The 15,096-nt window shown below is 36.4% G+C and overlaps 1 long non-coding RNA gene across 1 annotated transcript; it reads left to right on the top strand.

The window, feature by feature from the left end:
- Positions 1–914: 914 nt before the first annotated feature.
- LOC123638935 lies at positions 915–14,506 on the top strand. The gene is made up of 2 exons (XR_006735518.1): positions 915–1,183; positions 14,265–14,506. It is a non-coding gene; the product is annotated as an uncharacterized LOC123638935 (long non-coding RNA).
- The last annotated feature ends 590 nt before the right edge of the window (positions 14,507–15,096 follow it).

Here is a 15,096-nt window from a genome sequence, read left to right as displayed (position 1 = left end):
TTTTTTAGAAATGTCTTGCACTTCTGTGAGAAGGGGTGGTGGGTAAAAGATGTTTCATCAAATAAATTAGTGAAGAATTCTTTTCAGCAATATCACAACAGATGTGGATTTGAGTTTTGATGGTAGCTACCAGCTGTGCTTCTCCCTAATCCACCAGAAATCATGCACATGTATCATCTAGGGATAATATGGAATGAAGGAAAATGGAAACAAGTCCTCTTATTACTAGCAAGATTCCCTCTTTCTTTTTCTTGGAAGATGTTGGGCCCATGATAAAGTATGTGAATTTTTTACATAATTATAATTATCTTGAGTCTGTTGTGTAAACTCAAAGCTTGTAACTATCTTCATAAGATCAAGTTTCTATCTATTGGGTCATTCTTTTCTGTTGTGCAACACATGTATAAGGCAGAATAATTTTTAACATATTGTGAAAGTTATTTCTGAAATGACCTAAAACTTTTATTATGTTACATATTAAAATTTTACTTTGGGGGTCCTCAGTGCATTTGCAAGGAAGTGGTAATCTAGACCTCTCATTTTATGAGCAATTTTAGGTTTACAGAAAAATTAAGCAGATAATACAAAGTTCTGACAGAAACCCTTTCCATAGTTCCCCTTTTTTTAACATCTTACATTAATGTAGTACATTGGTTTCAGTTGATGAACCACAATATTGATACACTATTATTAAATATCATCGACTATAGTAGGGTGTACCCTTGTTCTTCTGTGGTTCTGTGGGTTTTGACAAATGAATAACGTCATATGTCCACCACCATTCATCTCACAGTGCAGTTGCACCAGCCTAAAAATCCCCGGTGCTTCACCTGTTGTTTCATCTGCTTCCAGCCTCTTTGGAAATCACTGAACTTTTCATTATCTTATAGTTTTGCCTTTTCCAGAATCTCATATAACTGGAATCATAGTTTGTGGCCCTTTCAGACTGGCTATTAAATACTTTCACTTAGCAACATGCCTTTAAGTTTCCTGCATGTCTTTTTGTGATAGCTCATTTTTTTTATTGCTGAATAATTTCCCACTGTATGATTGTACTGAAAATTGTTTATACAATCACCTATTGAAGACCATGTTATTTGCTTCTAACTTTTGGAAATCATGAAGAAAGCTGCTATAAATTTTCATGTACAGAACTTTGTTTGGACATAAGTCTTCAACTCAGGTAAATACCTAGGGGTGCAATTTCTGGATTATATGCTAAGACTATGCGCAGCTTCATTATAAACTGCCTAACTTTTTCAAAGTAGTTGTATCATTTTACATTCTCACTAGGAATGAATGAGGGTTTCTGTTGTTCCAAATACTTGTCTGCATATTCTCAGTATTTTAGATTTATTTATTTGTTTGTTATTTATTTATTAGTATTTTAGATTTAGGCCATTCCAATAAGTGAGTAGTGGTATTTCAATAATATTTTAATTTGCATTTCCTTAATCATGTATCATGTTGAGCATCTTTTCATATGCTTGTCTATCTCTTTATATTTTTAGTTAAGTGACTCTTCAGATATTTTGTCTGTTTTTTAATTTGTTATTTTTTTTCTTATTCTCTTAAGAGGCCTGTAGATGTTTTAAATACAAGTCCTTTGTGATATATGTGTTTTGAAAAGCTTTTCTTTGGAAGCGTGGTACAAACATACAGTTAGAAGGAATAAGTTCTAATGTTCAATAGCAAAGTAGGGTAACTATAGTTAATAACAACGTACTATATATTTCAAAATAGCTAGAGGAGAGGACTTGAAATGTTCCCAACACATAGAAATAATAAATGCTCAAGGTGACAGATACCCCAAATACCCTGACTTGATCTTTACACATTCTATGCAAATACTGAAATATCACATGTATCCTATAAATATGTGCAAATATTACGTATCAATAAAAAATCATGTGCAGAAATCCAACCTATCATTTTTTTGTTTCATAGATTGTACTTTTGGTGTGGAATCTAAAAATTTCTTGTCAGTCCATGATCACCTGGATTTTCTTCTATGATAAACTCTTCTAGAGTTTTATAGTTTTCCATTTTACTTTTGTTCTGTGTTCTCTTTTGAGTTAATTTTTCTGAAAGGTGTAATAACTGTGTGTGGATTACTTTTTTCAAGGGGATATTCAGTTTTTCAAGAATCATTCTTTCTTTGTTGCATTCTCTTTGCTTTTTTACCGAAGATCAGTTGGATATATTTGTGTGGCTGCATTTCTTGGCTCTCTATTGTCATCTGTTCATCTATTTGCGTATTCTTTCACCAGCAACATCTTGTCTTAATTACTGTAACTTCATTAATAATTCATGAAGAATAGTGTCACTTTTTGAATTATTCTTTTTTTCAGTATTTTGTTAGCTATTCTTGGGTCTTTTGCCTTTCATATAAGTTTTAAAGTTATTTTTGTGGATATCCACAAAATATCTTGCCAATATTTTAATTGGAATTGAATTAAATGTACACATTAGTTTTGAAAGAGATGACTACTTAACAATATTGTCTTCCTATACATGAATATGAATATCTCTTCATTTATTTAGACCTTCTTTAATTTTTTTCATCAGAGGTTTTTTGTTTTCCTCATGCAGGTCTTGCAATATTTTGTTAGATTTGTACCTAAGTATTTCTCCTTTTTTGATACAAATGAAAGCAACACTATGTTTTAAATTTTACATCCAAATTGTTAATTGTTGGCATATAGGAAATCAGTTGACTTTCATACGTTAACTTTGTATCCTGTAACCTTTTTCTGACTGCTTTGGTTTTGTTGTCCTTGTTGATGATGATGATTCTTTGGGAATTTCTTATAGGTAATTATGTTATCTACAAACAAAAACAGTTTTATTTTTCTCCTGATGAACTACATATTTTCTTTCTTTTTCTTTTTATGCATCGCTAGCTAAGACTTCCAGTATCATACTGAATAGGAGTGATGAGGAGAGACCTTTGCCTTGTTCTCGATCTTAGGAGGAGATCACATCACTTTTAAGTATAATATACAAGCTGTCGACTTTTTGTAGATGTTCTTTAACAAATTGAGAAAGTTTCCCTCTATTCCTACTTTGCTGAGAGTTTCTGTCATGAATAAGTGTTGGATTTTGTCAAATTATTTTTATGCATGTATTGATATGGTGAATACAAAAATATAAATTGTTTTTTCTTCTCCTCTCACACTGCAACAGCCAACATGGAAGACCAAATGTGTATGTGTGTTGGTGATGTGTGGGTTATTTCCTCCAAATACCAGCCAGTCAATTCTGCAGCATACACCAGCTGGGTGTCCTCCAATTTAATTCTGACACTATTTACGCAGAGATACTATAGGATCCCACAGGTTGAAAGCTTAGTCCCACATGACTTACCCCCACTCAGATGGCAATCCAAAGCCCAAGGTTGCTTTACCTGTGCTTCTGACTGACAGGCTATGAATTAGGGATCCCATGACCCTAAGTTTGGTTGATTTGCCATAGTGTCCTACAGAAGAAAAACATTTACTCAGAGAAATACATTTACTGGTTTATTATAGAGCATATTACAAAAGATACAGATGAAGAGATGTACAGGGTAAGGCATGGGGAAAAGACAAGGAGCTTCTATGCCCTTCTTAGGCACAACACACTCTGGGACCATCCACGTGTTCAGCTATCTGGAAGCTCTCTGTACCCTGTCCTCTTGGGCCTTTTATGGAGACTTCATGGGATAGACATGACTGAAGCGTGGATAACCTTGTAGATGTGTGATTGGACAAAAAGGGTATGATGTAATATTAATAGACTGAGTGGGGAATCCCAGCAAGGCCTGTCTGCTCAATTTCTTCTAGGCCTTCTAGGCATTTCTTCCTCCCAGGCATGGGGCAGAACGTTTTCTGAAATGGGGGTATTATGACCTACAAATAGAAAATTTCTTTAAGGCCGGCTCCAAAACAGAAGGGCACGAGAAGATAAGAGTATGTTTTTAGTTTCTACATTCTGCCTTGGGGAGAAAAAGGAGCAGGTGAAAGGAGAGAAGGAGAAGGTCAGAGAGAGAAAGAGAAATTCAGTTTTTGGAGGCCGGCTGACGAGGCCTACAGCAACACAACATTATAACACAAGACTGTCTTTCACCTTTATTGCTCTGAAGCTGTTCCAAAGCTGCATCAGGAACAAGGACAAAAGGCCAAATATTTTAACAAAAGATATGCTTGTTCCTTTAGTCACTTAGAAAATAACAAGGGCTATAGGAGTTAGGAGCTAAAAACCGTCGAGGAAAATCAATACATATATCACATATGGTTATACGATTTTTCTTCTTTAGCCTATAAAGGTGATGGATTGCATTAATTGGCTTTCAAATGTAGAAAAAGTCTTGATGTCTTAGTCAGTTTGGGCTCTCATAACAAAATACTATAAAATGGGTAGCTTATAAGGAATATAAATTTATTTCTCATAGTTCTGTTGGCTGGAAAGGTGAAGACACCAGCAGATTCAGTGTCTGGTGAGGGCCTATTTTCTGGTTCATAGGTGAGTGACTTCTAGCTATGTCTTCACATGGTGGAAGAGGCAAGGCAGTTTTCTGGGACCTCTTTTATAAGGACACTAATCCCATTCATGAGGGCTCTGCCTTCATGATCTAATCACCTTCTTATAGCCCCACCTCCTAATACCATCATAATGGTGATGAAATCCCAACATATGAATTTTGCGATGATGCAAACATTGAGATCATAGCACTTATATACCTAGAATAAATTCTACCTGTTATGCATAATTATTTTTATGCATTGTAGGATTATATTTCCTGACTTTTTGGAGGATTTTAACGTCTTTGTTCATGAGAGACATTGATCTATAGTTTTCTTGTCATGTATTTTTCTAATTTGAGTATTAAAATGATGTTTCATAGAATGAGCTAAATAACACTCAATTTGTTTCATTTCTGGAAGAGACTATAGAGAGTTGGTCTAATTTCTTCCTTAAATATTTGGCAGAATTCATTAGTGAACCCATCTGGGCCTAGGGATTTTGTTTTGGGTAGTCACTGATTATTGATTCAATTTCTTTAATAGAGGTAAGCCTATTCAGATGATCTATTTCTCCTTGTTTGAGTTTTAGAAGAGTGTCTCTTTTAAGGAATTCTTTCATTTCATGTAACAAATTTGTGGCCATAGAGTTGTTCATAATATTCTTTTATTAGCCTTTTGATGTCCATAGGAAAAGCAGTAATAGCCTCTCTTTCCTTTCTGATATTGATAAGTTATTTCTTCTCTTTTTTTCCCCATAGCTTGGCTACAAGGTTTATCAATGTAATCTATCATTTTGAAGAACCAACTTTTGCTTTAATTGATTTTCTCTAATGTTCACCTGTTTCAATTTCATTAATTTTCACTTTGATATTTATAATTTATTTTCTTCTGCTTCCTTTAGATTTATATTACTTTTCTTTATCCAGATTTTAAGGTTATTGATTTTAGATCTTCATTCTGTTTTGTAACAGCAGAGAAAGTTTAACATTACAGGCACCATGCGAGAAGACAGGAGGAATGTCTCAAATCTGTCTCCCCAAGAATTGGAGAGAAAAAGTTTTTAAAGATAGTTTGGCAGGCAAAGGGCTAGAGAATTGGGTCTACTGATTGGTGGAGGATGAACTCATAAGGTTGGGAAGCAGAGATTATCTTCTCAGTTGGGAGATTTCCTTGGTAGAGGGTCTCGAGGCTGTTGGGTTTGTTCCCACTCTTATCCACGGGTCCAGTGGGCATCAGTGGGTCCCCCAGAAGGCAGAGTCTGAAAAATGCTTCAAAGACAAGTCTTAAGCTTTATAATAGTAATGTTATCTACAGAAGCACAAGTCTTTGAGCTTTACAATAACAATGTTATCTATAGAAGTGGTAGGGGGACGTCACAAATCCTGCACCTGTTGGAGAAGATCCTGCCGTGAAGCAGTAACCTGTTACAGCAGTAAGGAAGTTAGGGAACAATGGCTGGTTAACTTCTGGCTATACCAACGCTCTTATAAAAATCTGACTTTGATTACTATTATATTTATACCTTATGACTCTACATTGGTTTAACATAGATGGTTTCATTAGTGTCAGGGCTTCCTCCACTGAAGAGAGAAAAGGGACAAACATAACCAGATATGAAACCTCGGGCAGAGCCCAGGGCCACTGGGCATCAGAGCTTCCTCTTGGGAAAAGGTATATTGACACCAGGAGACAAGTGGGCTGATGCCCAGGACCTCCAGAAGACAGTGGGGCTCATTCATGGAGTCAATGCAGGGAAAGGAAGGCCACCCAGGGAGGAATCAGGGCCCAGGCTAAGTGGAGCCCCAAGTCACCCCTTACTGTCATTACAGGCCGCCCCCCTTCTCCCTGAGCAAAGCAGAGGGCTGAGGCCTGCACCTCTCAACTTTCTCATAGACCAAGTGCTCCAAGCGATAGGAAGGTCACGAGCAAGGTATGAAAAACCAACCAAACTGCAGTTCCAGGATGAGCAACTGTCCTGTTCCCAAGCTTCCCAGGGAACTTCGTCTCCCAGCCAGGCACTGACAGCCTGGACCCAGAGTGGCAGGTCCATGGACCATCCTCATACCTGCCCCAGCATCTGTATCTGCGTCACGGTTCCCTCAGGTCAACAAGAAGGCTGTCCTCCATCCTCCAGTGTCAGCAAAATTTTTCCAAAGAAACATTTCCATACAATTGGAGAAGATCAATTGGATCTCACATTATACCTCCCCTGAAGAGGATAGACTTTGTCTCACACAGCCAGCTACACTAGTCTTTCCAAATGTATGCATTTCTTCACAAGCAAAGGAGGGTTTTTTCCCTCTAGATTTTCATTCTAATGTCTGCATTCAATGTTATAATTTCCCTGTAAACACTGCTATTATCTTATCCCATGAATTTGGATAATTGCATTTTCATTTTCATTCAGTGCAAAATATGTTTTCAAAATTTTATTTGCGACTTCTCTAACTCAAGTGTAATTTAGAAGTATGTTGTTTTATCATCAAATATTTGGTGACTTTCCATCTATCATTCTGTTATTGATGTCTGGTTTAATTCCATTGTGGTTTGAGAAAAACTTTGTATGATTTCTATCCTTTTAAATTTGTTAAAGTGTGTTTTATGGCCTGGAATGCAGTCTACCTTAGTGAATGCTTCATGTGCGCTTAAGAAGAATGTATGCTCTGATGTAGTTGACTAAAGTGTTCTATAGACATCCACTTGATCCAGTTAATCGGTGATGCCTTTAAGTTCAGTTTTACCACTTCCACTTTTCTGCCTGCAGCTCCTGTTAATTACTGAAAGAGGAGTGTTGAAGTCTGTCACTATAATTGTGGAATTATTATTTATAAATAATTATTATAATTGTAAATTTGCTTATTTCCTTTTACCATTTTATAGTTTTCTCTCTCCTCCCTCCTCTTTCCCACTGTCTGTCTAAATCTAGCTAGCTAGCTTTCATGTAAAAAAGGATCCATTTATTTTCATTAGAATGAAATTTAGAAAATTTGCTGAATTACTTTAAATTTTACAGAAACAAAACAATATTATTCTCTTCTTTCATTAATAAAAATATGAAATCAGAAATATAAGTATCCATTTAATCAGATAAAATCAATATTAATTTTTAAATAGTGTTGTATTTCACTTAGATATAAAAATACATTGCTCAAACTCTGCTATTTAAATCATTTCCTTTAGCTGTTCAGAAAAGCTAAAGATCAGAGTACTTATAAACCACAGAGGAATATAATTAGAGCTTGCCTGCTGTCTAATGAGGTTGAGACAAACAATTAACTTTAAAATTGACCATGGTCAGTTATATAAGTGGCAGAGTGCCTGCATTGTATTTTCCTCTTATTCAATGTAAAAGAGAAGAATAATATTTCTTCCAAGTGATTTTATTACTGAACCTGTCTTCAGTCATCTGAAATATAAACTTTACCATTGAGGTTTATATTAACTTCAACAGTTTTTATTGTTTTATTGGAGAAAGTTTTCAAGGTCACATATCTGGGAGATAGGGATGGTAGCAAAAATGTAATTTAATACAATATGTATCTGCTATTGTTCCCTTAATTTGTAAATGAAATTACTGGTCTATTTTTTCCTTTTCTTTACTCGTGCTAAACAAAAGCTAAAATAACCCTCTAACATTTGTGTGTATATGTGTGTGTGTGTGTGCGCGCGTGCATTTTGAAATGACTGCAATATTGTGCTTCCTTTCTTCATCAAAAGCTGAAAAACAAAGCAATCAATAAACAGCCTTTTTGAAAGCCTCTGAACTTAAAAATATGTGAGCTTAGTTTGTATTTTATACTGCAAATGTAAGAATTACTCAGAGCTCAGGACTTGGCCCAATTACTGTTTCTGTGGACTAATTCTAAGTTATCTCATATAATTCCTTGGCTTGGAACACCATTTGTAAACTGATGATCCTAAAATGTCAATCTGGCCCTGCTCTCTCTTCTGCATTCCAGACTGACACATTCAATTTCTTATTCATTATCTCAACATGGATATTTAATGACAATCTTAAATTTAATTTGGCTGAAACAAAATGTTTGATCCACTGCCCCCTGACCAGCAGTAATGCAGTTTCTTTAGCATTACTCTATCATCCAACTAGCTGCTCAGCATAAAAACTCCAGGATCAAGCACCACATGTACTCACCATCAAACTGGTATTAATTGATCAACATATATGTGCACATATGGTAACATTCATTGGCTGTAGGGCAGGTGGGAGGGGGAGGAGGGGATGGGGATATTCACAGCTAACGGGTGTGGTGTGCACTGTTGGGGGATGGACACACTTGTAGCTCTGACTCAAGTGGGGTAAAGGCAATATATGTAAGTTAAACATTTGTACCCCTGTAATATTCTGAAATAAAATAAATATATGTAAATAAATTAATTAAAAAAAAAAACCAGGATCATCCACAATTCCAATGCCTCGGTACTTGCTACCCAGAGTGTGATTCCGGACTACCATCACCTGGGAACTTGTTAGAAACGCAAAAACCACATTTCCCACTTCAAACCTGCTGATTCAGAATCTGCATTTTAACAAGATCCCTAAATGATTCATATAAATATTAAATTTTGAGAAACAGTGCCTCAAATTGTCTCCTACATCTAATCTGTTAGTCATTAATTATTGCCTTTACATCCAAAATAAATTCAGAAGAAAATATGTTTTATCTTCTCCATTGTTACCACTCTAATTCTTCATCACCTCTCAATTGATCTACTTAGTAGCCTTCATGTCTCCCAATAAATGAATCTGAACAGTATAACTATAGGTGGAAGGTGTTATCTTCACAAACAAAAGAAATCCACCAGGCACTTCCTTCTCTGTAGTAAGAAAATGCAGGGTGTGGCAATTTTTATCCTTGCATATCTCTGACCACCAGGCCCTAAAATCTTTGTTGAGTGGCAGGTTCCTGAAACTCCACAGAGTTTGTCTTCCTGGAGCACATGTGTTACCAAGCCCGCTGGCATCCTGGCCACTTATTTCTGTCATGTACAAACAGCATGAAGTCATTGATGTGACACATCAGTGTCACGTTCAGAGGGATGCCTAGGTGACCCAGATCTTTATGGACTACACTGTTACTGAGGGAAGGAGAGTTAACAGAGCCTCATGGGATATTTATAAATTAATATTGGTGCCCATTTCATATATAGTTCAACTTTCTGATCCTTTATGCTGATGGGACTAGGAAAAAAAACATATTTACCAAACCAATAGCTACCATATTATATATCTGGGGACTTCTTAATCAGTTCTGGCAATGATAGCACCTAAACACAGGTACTCTAGTGGCTCCTGCTTCATTGGCTCTATTCATTCTCAAGGATCAATTCCTTTTCTGTCAGGGCTACACTGGTGAATTAACCTAAAATATGATAGCAACTTCTTCCACTACAAACTTTGTATCGTCGATGGTATCACTAAACTCCATCATCCTTTTAAGGATGTTCATTCTTTTGGCTACAAGGTAAGAAGACAAGGGAGGGCAGCCTCAGAGGCCTCCATTCAGCCTTCCCCACTACAATAGCTCCCACACAGGCTAAGGATCCCATGTGCAGTTATTTTAACTCTCAAATACATCATTCCCAATTATTAATATATACTCAAACAAGTGGGAATGACCATAGATTGCTTCCATGGACAGAGTAAACTTATCATCACCTGGCCCCTGTGACTTCAGGCTCATTAACCCTATTTTTATTAAAGAGGCTGCTCTGGGACCACCTCTGCTATCCTCAGCCCCAGCTTTCAGAGGAGATCAACCACTGAACAGTAGTGATGCTAGTTCCCCTCTCCCCAGAACCTTTGTGATGGTCTTTGGTAATACCGTGTCTTCTGGCCATACCATAGAATATAATCTTCTGTCAGTATTCTGGTCTTATATAATACATCCATCTCAGCATGCCCACTCCCTTCAGCTTTTGTATTCCTCCCTCTACCATCTGCTAGGACAACGCAGGCATTTCCCACTTTCCTTTGTATGGGCCGTTGCTTCCTCCAGGCTTTTCTGGGCCATTCTAACTACAAGTTTGCCCCATCCCGGGGAGATCTCACAGGATGTTAAATCTTACATTTTCTAAAAAAGTGCCCCAAAGTCAATGAATTCTTACTTATTCAGGTTCTGATTGCCTTCATCAATCACTCACAAAATCCAATCCCAGGGTTACCCCGCAGCCCCTTCTTGCTTCCTAGATCTCCTTTGTCAAGTCCAGAGCTGGATTGTTCTGGGGTTTATCTCTTGTTCTCAGCCTGACATCCAGGAGAGGGTGTGTGGGAATCTCCTGGGGGTAATACATTTTTTTCTTTTTGTGGAGAGGCCTCGGTAGATTCTTTCCACAAAAGGAAGGGTTAGATATTGCCAGGGAATAAATAGGCCACTCTTGAAAGTTTGCAGGACTCAGGAGGATTGAAAGAGCCCAAATCCTTGAAGACATCCAACCAAATGCTCTAATACCACATTTCAGGGTCCCAACTTTTCTCAACTAGAGTCTTGACCTTAGACTTTATAGGTGTTTAATCACTGCTGAAGCTCCTTGGCTCAAACTACCAAATCCTATGGGTATTTCTCAGTTGAACATTTCTATTGCAAGGAGATCTGGGTCTTTTGAAAGATACCAAAGAGGTCTTCTTGTTCTGATACTCACCTTTGATTGGTAGTTAATCTCCTCAGTTTCTCATTATCTCTCCACAAACTGCGAAACTTGGCAATCACCAGCCAACTCTGCTGTCTTTTGAGGAATTTCCTCCTCATTTATTTTAAATTCCTGAATCTTACACCAGCAAGGAGATTCTCCTCACATGTGAATTTCCCTAGGTTACTGCCAGTAAAATTTTCAGCAATTGAGCCATCAAATTATGCCAGGGATTTTTCATGCCACACATTCCATTCAGGATGGAGTTCTAGCCAGATGCGTGGTAGGTGGCTAGTCACTAAACCCTATCTTAATGCCAATTGCTCTGTCACTCTGACTATTGTACATGTAGCTTATGTTCCTTTGAGAAGCATATGCCAAGATTAGATCTGCACGAAATTAATCAATAGAAATGTGGGTAATGCAAAAAAGGAAGAAGCAAGAGTAGCTAGGGACAGGCTTATGACCACAGTGTATGTTTGCCATATAGGAAAGAAGAGAAGAAAGAGTTAGTAAAAGGAGCCACAAACCACTATACAATTATGAAAAACAAAAAATTGGCCAGGCCAATGGGGGGTCCATGAGCAGAGAGTACCCTTTGGAATGGTCCCTCATTGGGCAAAAATGGGCTGGCCCTAGGGCTTTATCATGCTCAGTCATTGGCTGGGAGCAGCTCAGGGAGTGTATGGTCTTGTTACAATAAAATGATGGATCCAAAAGGACAGCAAATATCTGTTTCTAGATTCTCTTAAAGGATTTTTGAAGGTCATATGCTCATGATCACCAGATCTCCCAGCTAAACTCCTTGAACTCAAGTACTTCTTTCCAAGTCTGCTTTAAGGAGAAAGAAAATTAAGAGAGCATTCCTTCTCCCTTTCCGTCCCCACCCATTTTCAGTGAATTTATATAGTAGTGGTATAATCTATGAGAATATGAACTTCCAAGGACTAGCCTGCTCTTAGTATTTTCTTAGTGGGAAAATTTAGATTATTAATTTCATTTTTTTAATGATTATAGGACTACTCAGACTTTTTTTTGAGATGAAGTCTCGCTCTGTCACCTGGGCTAGAGTGCCATGGCATCAGCCTAGCTCACAGCAACCTCAAGCTCCTGGGCTCAAGCAATCCTCCTGCCTCAGCTTACTGAGGAGCTTGGACTACCAGCGTGTGCCACCATGCCCAGATAATTTTTCTATTTTTGGTAGAGATGGGGTCTCATTCTTCCTCAGGCTTGTCTGGAACTCCTGACCTCAAGTGATCCTCCCGCTACAGCCTCCCAGAGTGCTAGGATTACAGGCATGGGCCACCGTGCCTGGCCATGGTTAGTTTAATTTTTAACCAAATTTATGGAGATATAATGTACACACCATAATATTCATCCACTTAAAGTATTCAGTTCTATAAATTTAGACTAATATAGATAGTTGTGTTAACATCACAATAATCAAAATTTCTTCTCCATCACACCCAAAATTTCCTAATTCTCCTTCATATTTCATCTCTTCTTCCCCCTCACTACCTCATGGCAACCAATAATTTCCTTCTTGCCACTATAATATTTAGATATTTCTTTTCAGTATTGCATGTCATTCACCTGGAAGATCTAATTTTACCTGGGATTGCACCCTGTCCTGCTTTCTAAAAATATATATTTTTATTGTCTCTTTTGTTTTCAATACTGCTGACAATTACTGCTAGATATATCTATCAAACTTCTTTTTAGTTGACAGCCACCAAATGATTGAGATTCAGAATTTATTTCCTGCTTTGAATGGGATACAAAAGTGATAAGAAGAGAATGTTCGTCTTTTGATCTGCGTCCGCAAGTGTGTGTGTGTGTGTGTGTGTGTGTGTGTGTGTGTGTGTGTATGTAGTGGAATTAAAAATAGGATTTTTTTTTTTTTTTACTTACCTTTGATTTTTATACCTTTTACATGTAGAACAGAGATAGGAGATCTGGAACCTGTATGGATTCAAATGAAAGAGACTTTTAAACATGTAAAAATGTCTCTTTCGTTGAACATTGCTTTCACCAAGAAAAGAATAAGACTTAGCATTTTTTGTTTGAGTGCTGCTGTGTTTTCCTGGCTTAATTTTTTGTTTACTATTTTCTATTCTAAATATTAGTTTATATAAGAGGCAAATGCAGAAGTCTAGCTTAACTCCAGCAAACTCCCCGCAAATTTTAATTCAGTAGATTTAAAACCACACATACTGAAGTAGAAGTATTGTTATCTCCAGGAAATTATGTATTTTTAAATAATTGCCATGGAAAGTCTTTTAAATGATCCTTGGATCAGAAGGTTTAGTGTTCTTATTTTGTCAGAAGATATTATTAAAATGCTCTTACCTTAGTAATCTAAAAATAAAATGACACACAAAGACATTTTAAATATTTTGTCTTCACATATTCTCTAATTAATCTATATGCCTATCTGTAATTTCCTTAAAACATTTATCTTTTGCAGCCCCACGATTTAGCAATGTGTGTAGTATGTAGTGTATGTTTATTAAAAACTTTTTAATAGAATGAATGGAATATTGTAATTTAAAATAAAGTTAAAGTTAAAGTCACATATTTTGAAATTATAGCCATACCCATTAAAAGGAATGTAGTTTCTGTTAAATAAAGACTAAGATCTAAATTCTATATGATAGAAATAGGAATTCTTTGCAATTTGTATATCATCACCGACAAGGAAATTGCCAGTTTAATCAACACTAGAAAGTCTGATTATGCCAGAAAATATCACACAGGATTTGAAAATTGAACAACACATCACACCAAACTAGGAAAATGACAGAAGCAGCAATAGGACAAACATTATACAGATATATGGGTAAGATTTTCCTACTGCATTTGGCTAAGATTGTCCTACTGAGGATGAATGGATATTTATAAAATAGAGATGCATTATTACACATGTATGTAATATTTGCAGATGTATTAAATGTATTTAATAATACTAGTCCATGTGGATTGCAGTATTCACCACTGATATGTTTGTAGCATTTACAAAGCCTGCATATTGATAAGACCTTAAGGGAAGATACCTAAAAAGAGACTGCTGGATGATAACCAAATTGATTTTTCTCTTCTTTATAATCCTAGAGCCTGATTATGTGAGTAGAAAGGATGGTACCACCTTCACACCTGGCCCTTGGAAGCCTCTATGTGCCTGTCACCAGCTTTTTCAAATTCCTTATGACTGGGATGGATTCTACCCTCAGGGAACATCCAAAAACATGTGTTGAAGATACTGGAGTTCCTGGATCCTAACATAAACAAAAGGCTCCTCATGCCTTCCCCCCAGTGTACGAGCCAAAAATAAACGTGCTGGTTTTGAAGCATTATTCATTATCCTAATCTACCTTAACTAATATTATTTCTGATCCTAATGGTACCAACTAAACCGTGGATGTGCCATCTTGTATTAACAAAATCTGAATTATATCAACTTCTGTTGGGGTGTATTAATCCATACAGACATGCTGTCTTTCTGGTCTCCTTTTTTATATTATCAATGAGCAACATATTAGTATTTATACATTCATCTATTCCACATAGCCATTATTTCAATACAGATAAATGTAATACCTTACAACGAAGAGAAGTGGAGATGAAAAATACTTTTCTGTTCTTTTCACCTATAATTATATATAACATAATTCTTAGAATAAACTAGAAAACTTCATCGTTACTTCTTACACAAGTGAATTGACATATATGTGGAATATACTGCATAAAATTTAAAAAGCAAACACATTGTGTTTTTTAAATATTTTTTGAACAAATATGTTTTTTCCAATATTAAAACTTATCATAGAGTTTTAATGAATTGATGAGTTGGTTAAATTCTTAGACCAACCACCTTTGCTCCAGCTGAGGGATAAAAAGCAGTTTCTTTGTAATACTTTACAAATCCTTATATAATAAAGATGTG

The sequence above is a fragment of the Lemur catta genome, chromosome 5, assembly GCF_020740605.2.
Source record: "Lemur catta isolate mLemCat1 chromosome 5, mLemCat1.pri, whole genome shotgun sequence".
NCBI classification, from domain to species: domain Eukaryota; kingdom Metazoa; phylum Chordata; class Mammalia; order Primates; family Lemuridae; genus Lemur; species Lemur catta.
This window is presented reverse-complemented; position numbering and strand designations above follow the sequence as displayed.